Genomic DNA, 6172 nt, shown 5'->3' on the forward strand with positions numbered 1-6172 from the left:
CTTGTTCACCATGTAAGTTTAGCGTGTTAGCATGCTAATCATTATCCTGATGATAGCTGTAAACAGAAGTCAGAGGATCGCCATAGTTACTAGTTATCCTCAGGGGAGCATGAATGTGTGGACTAAATTTAATCACAATTCATCTTATTGTTAATTAATTAAACAAACAAGTTACAGCAGTTCTTCAAAGACCTGCTGTTTGTTGTATTCTTGAACTTCAGACACAGCCAGGCTAGCTGTTTCCCTCTGGTTCCAGTCTTTATGCTAAGCTATGCTAATAACTTCCCGACTGCTACAAACGGTGCATTAATGTCCCGAGTTTGAGAAAAAAAAGGTTTGTATGCGTTTTACTTTTGTACTTTTGTAGAGTATTTTTTACTCAGGTAAATCAGCTGAGCTCTTTTTCCTCCTGCAGAGTTTCACTCGTTAGTTTTCGTGTGTCACCTCTCAGAGAGCAGCAGAGTCGAACCTCCTGATGTGAAGACAAGAGTGTGATAGAGAAGCAGGGCATGAACAGATCTGTGTGTACTGTTGACATATGAAATACAGGCGACAGAGACTGCAGGAGCCTCCACTTCATTACGGACACACAGTGAGAGAGAGAGAGAGAGAGAAAAGCAGCTAACAGCATTACATCACTAATCCAATCACTGCTTTTCACCTCAACCGGCCACTTTTCAATTCAAATTAATCCATTCAGATACACAGAGCCCATCCCAACAGCCCCTGTGGAAATGTCCATGTTTAGAGTAAAAAGCTTCTTGAAAAATGAAAGGATTTAACACGCTGACCAAAGGAAGCTGTTCAACAGAATCAACATCCCACTTGATATCAAAGTTACCATGAATTACAGATGCACCTTGCTAACCAAGCTAGCGCTAGCATTATCTCAAGGTTCACGGTTCTTTATTGTCACATGTAGTTGCAGCAGGTACAAACACAGTGAAATTAATTTGCACAGTCGGTAAGCAGTAACAACCGCACCGTCGTGAGAATGTATCTCAACTAAATATGGTCACTAAAACAACAGGATAGCATGTGTTTGGACTGTGGGAGGAAGCCGGAGTACCGGGAGGGAACCACGCATGCACGGGGAGAACATGCAGACTCCACACAGAAAGGCCCACTACGTCTGAACTGGGACTCGAACCAGGAACCTTCTAGCTGTGAGGTGACAGAGCTAACCACTGCACCACTGCGGCCCCTACCCCATTTCAAAACACGCTAATTAAAATTAATGTGCTAGCATTGTCATTGTGAGCATGTTAGCATGCAGCAATTAATACTGCTCTTCAGTAGATGCAACCTTACAGAGATGCTAACATGTCTGCAGTCTTTGATCTTTGATTATCACCTGAATAAAAGTTGTTCACCTTTATGTGGAGCAGCTTTTTTCTTAGACTGTAGATTTCTCAGACTCGGTGGAGCTTTCTTAAAAACGTGCATGAAATGCTTCTTGTTCTGGCTGCTTGGTGTGTTTTGTTATTTGGTGACAAAGTTTGCAATTGTTCATAATCTGCTGATAACTACAATCTTATTTCATCAGGAGCCATGTGCTAACTCTGTGATCACTTATAAATATTAACTCAGATTCAAACAAATACAACTTGAGTTATTTTACTAAGTTTAAACTCAAAGATGTGTTTGGTCGCTTTGATGCAAAAAGGGACAAAAAAAGAGAAAAGAAATGTGCAGAAAAAAGTTTCCTTTTAGCATCCCGGCCTGCAAACCAGAGACGCAGGAGAGAGAGTGTGATGTTATTTATTGGACTGTAACCTTGGAGCCGTTGCTGAGGAACGAACCATCGGTAACAAAAGGGTGGATTCATCCATTCATCCAGCGGAGAGGAGGAGGAGGAGGAGGAGGAGGAGGAGGAGGAGGAGGAGGAGGAGGAGGAGGAGGAGAAGCATCCCCAAACTAGCCGGAGAGAGGAGATCTGAGCCGGAGGGTTTCCCAACACCGAGCGAGTTGACACAGTTGTTATTGATGAAACTTTACACACTCCTCCTCCTCCTCCTCCTCCTCCTCCTCCTTCATTGGAGCGTTGTCCGGACAGGCAGGCAGTCACATGAAGCCAACACCTGTCGACAGTGTGGGGGGATGACGAGCACATGCTGCTCCAACCAGCTTCAACAACACATGCTCCCCTCTTCTCCTCGTCCTCTGCAGCCATGTTTTCTTTTCTCGCAGCAGCAAACATGTTTAAAAAGCTGCAGCTACAACATGTGCTTCAGCCGGAGCTGCAGCAGAGAGGATGGTGGGGTGGGGGAGCAGAGAAGGAGCGAGGGAGGAGGGAGGAGGGAGGAGGGAGGAGGGAGGAGGGAGAGAAAAACCGGTTTCCAATAGTGACGGATGATTTGTAGGTAACAGTTGTTTGCCTTGCAGCCTGAGGCCTGCCCCGCTCTGCCACAGACACACACAGTTTGGAGCATGCAGCCTGAGTGCAGCAGAGACTCAAAAGCAGCTGAAATTTAAATTAAATCCACAGTTTGTTTGTTTTTACGACTTTTTAACACTCAAACATTTCTGATGCAAAAGTGGAATGACATCTGTAACTTCCTCTAAGCAGTAATAAAGATGTTTTCTGTCTTAGGCTTGGTTCCTCATGAGTAATGACTGACAGTCTGAGAGGGAGCAGGAAGTGATGCTTTTGTCTGCCATTTTTGTAGTTTTAAACATTGCTATTGAAGCGTGCATGTCACATTGGAAGGATTTGGCTGTTGGGCACATTTTTTCACTAATATTCTTGATTTAATGAAAGGTCATGTACACAGCGTATTCTGTTTCCAAACTAGAGCTTATGCTGAACGCAGCATTTTGTGATTAAAGGGGGAAACACACCAGACTCCATGTAAAATAACACTAATTTTACCTGGCAGAACATGGGAGCTGCTGATCTACTGCTGTCTTGTTCGGTTAGTGTTTTGTACTGTATTATGTTTAAATGGTTGGTTTGGATCCAACACAATATGTGTGTGACACAAAATAACTAAAACAAACCAACGGTTTTAAGCAACGATCAACAAACAACTCCTGTGTGCTGTGAGGTAAAATCCCTGTTTTTATGAATGGAGTCTGGTGTGTCTGCAGAGAGCGATGTAACGGCTGTTTGTGGTTAAAACAATCATCTTCCTCTGTAACAAAAAGGTCTATCTCTGTAGGGATCCTTTCTGTCATGTTGTCACACACTTAGAAGACATAATATAACATAATATTTGAAGGGCATATATGATCAGGAAGCAGTTATATTTAGCTAAACACTGACAGAGACTGTGCTGCTGCACGAAGAATACTTTGACTTTTAATACTTGTGTGAATGAAGATGTGTTTGAAACAGTCTTGCAGAGGTGAAGAAGTGTTCAGATCCTCGTAAAAGTACTGATACCACACCGTGACAGTGCTCCAATACAAGGTATAGAAAAACACACGTGTGTGTGTGTGTGTGTGTGTGTGTGTGTGTGTGTGTGTGTGTGTGTGTGTGTGTGTGTGTGTGTGTGTGTGTGTGTGCGTGTGCCTGCGTGCCTGCGTGCGTGCGTGCGTGTGTGTGTGTTGGACTGATGTGGTATCTGGACCGACCAGTTTTGTGATGCTGATACTTTAGATACAGTAACCATGACAGCGACTCACCTGTTGCTGTCAGGAGGTGGGGGATGGGAGTGTTGACAAGTGCGCGCGCACACACACGCACACACACACAAAAGGAGTAGAAATTCCTCTATGATCAATTTTACTTAACAAAAAGTCTTCGATATTAAATGTTTTTTTATAAAAGAACAAATTGAATTGCTCTTTCATTTTATTGCCCACTTTTGCTGTTTTTTATTTAAGAAAATAAAAGTCTCATTGGGGTCAATATAAGTGTTTTTTTTCTTAAGTTAAAGTGAAAGTGTCACGTCATGTTTTATGTCACCATTATCACTAAAGTGTAATAGGATGTTGTAGCAGGTCTGCAGTACATTAATTATATCAGAGTTAAACATTAAACTTAAAACATTTTAAACTTTCATATTTTCTGTGTAAAACTTTAATTTGTTATATTACCTTGTGAAATGTAGTCAGATAGAAGTATCTTGACAGCTTGAACACAAGTTTTTAAAATGATCCATTCATTAAGTTAATTAGACTTTAAGTCATTTTTGTAACGAAACAATAAATTACACATTAAATATTATAAAATAGAAAAACTGGATACTAAATATGAAAAGTGTAAAAGTTTTATTGGTGTTCTTTTTATTATTAACAGGCCTGTTTAAGTTATGTTGTATCATAATATAATATTTATATGATTTTCTAAATATGAGTTTTATCTTTATCTTGTTTGTCTTTATTCAAACATTATTTAAATCTCTTCCTGTAAACACTCACAGTGTGTCTTAATAAAAGAAGTAACTTCACTCAGTCCTCAAAGAAATTTGATGTAAGTCGTCCCACTGAATTAACAGCAACTGATTATTGTTATACTTACTTTTAATTTTGAGTGATACTAATGTTTGTAACACTTTAACTTGTAATCGATCACAGTTAGTTACGTTAACTCATTTAGTCTAAGGAGTGCGGCAGCTAGCGGTAGCTGGCAGCCTACGGTAACGTTGATTGTTGTGAAGGTGCCGGCTGCAATGACGATCATGACGGTGCATGTCAAACTGAAAAAAACATTTATAATTTTATATTAAAAAAATTATACATAAAAATATAAATATAAAATATTTGCAGCAACTAAATCCAATGTAATGAGGTGTGTCTTATTTGTCAAAGACACCTGACACTGATCTGAGGACACTGGGTCACATGACATGGAAGCTACTGAAAAAAAAACTATAAATGTTTCTATAAAAAGATGAAAAAAACGTATTAAAAGTGCGTCTTATACACCGAATGTTATCGTATGTGTTTTGTGTTGATAAAAGGTTAAAGGTCGTCGTTTCCTCAGTTGAAATGAGTCGACACAGCAGAGTTTGAAGTTGAGATAAACTACTGAACTAAGTTCATCTTAGTCGTTCAGAATACTCATTTTAAGTTCAACACACTGAGTGGAATGTGTCCTGTTTACTTCATTTAGTTAAGTGACCTCAACAATAAATAAAGAGTTGGTGTCCTCAGATGGTTTGAGGTGAACTAACTGATCAGGTTTTACAGTGTACTTGGACACATTAAGGTCTCACATCTTTAAAAAGTGCAGCTTATGTTACACATGTTCATTCTAAACACATCATCGTGTCACATGACTCGACACAGTTCAGTTCTTTTACTTACTCTTCCCGAGGTCATCGGTTTGGGAAAAGTTAACTTAACTTTTACAGTTTACAGTGTGCATAAAATTTGGACCAAGAATTAGAAGTGAAATACTATAAACAGGCTATAAAACAACCATCACACTCTTTAAAACAACGTAACATTATTTGACACAAAGAGATATTTGGGTTTAAATTGTAGTTTGTAACTGTAGATAAATGTAAAGATAATTTCAGAGCGCTCAGGTCTGCAACTTAAAAAGGGCAGAGAGCGGTGGATAGAAGGCTGCTGGCTCCCTCTAGTGGTGAAAAAACTGAACAGCGCCACAGACAATGAAAATAAAGAACAAGGTGACAAACAGGACAATACCCAGGTATGAAAGCCTATATAATACTAAAAAAACACCAACAAATAAAAGAGTATATATGATATAAAAAAAAGACATGATCATTAAAATAATTGTGACATTGTGTGAGTGAAAGTGTTTTGGGGGAAATCTATTACAGCGCATGTGTTTGTGTGATGGTGGAGGGAGTTGAGTCAAATCTTTAATGCTCACGACTTTAGTGGAAGACGTGTTCAGAATGATGTTACTCAAGTATTGTACTTACATACAACTATGACTTGGTTGCACTTGTATTTGTACATTATAATTTATACTTTACTTTTATACGAGACTTTTGTTACTTTGAGTACATTTTTTTCTGATCATACTTTTATTTTAATTATATTTTAAGTTATATTTTGAATTCAGGTTTTTGTTATACTTGACTTGGAGTATTGTTAGACCTTTATTATTATTATTTACTTATTTTTCATTGTAACTCCCATTTAAAAATATGTTTTCATAATTTAAATACAGAGGATTAGGTTGCATCTGATGAAGTCTTTTTATCAATGACATTGATACATTTCAAAATAAAAGTCAGTGACACCCTCA

This window comes from Semicossyphus pulcher, unplaced genomic scaffold (genome assembly GCF_022749685.1).
Source record: "Semicossyphus pulcher isolate SPU_LCO1_2020_fin unplaced genomic scaffold, fSemPul1.0.p SCAF_18, whole genome shotgun sequence".
Taxonomy (NCBI): Eukaryota; Metazoa; Chordata; class Actinopteri; order Labriformes; family Labridae; genus Semicossyphus; species Semicossyphus pulcher.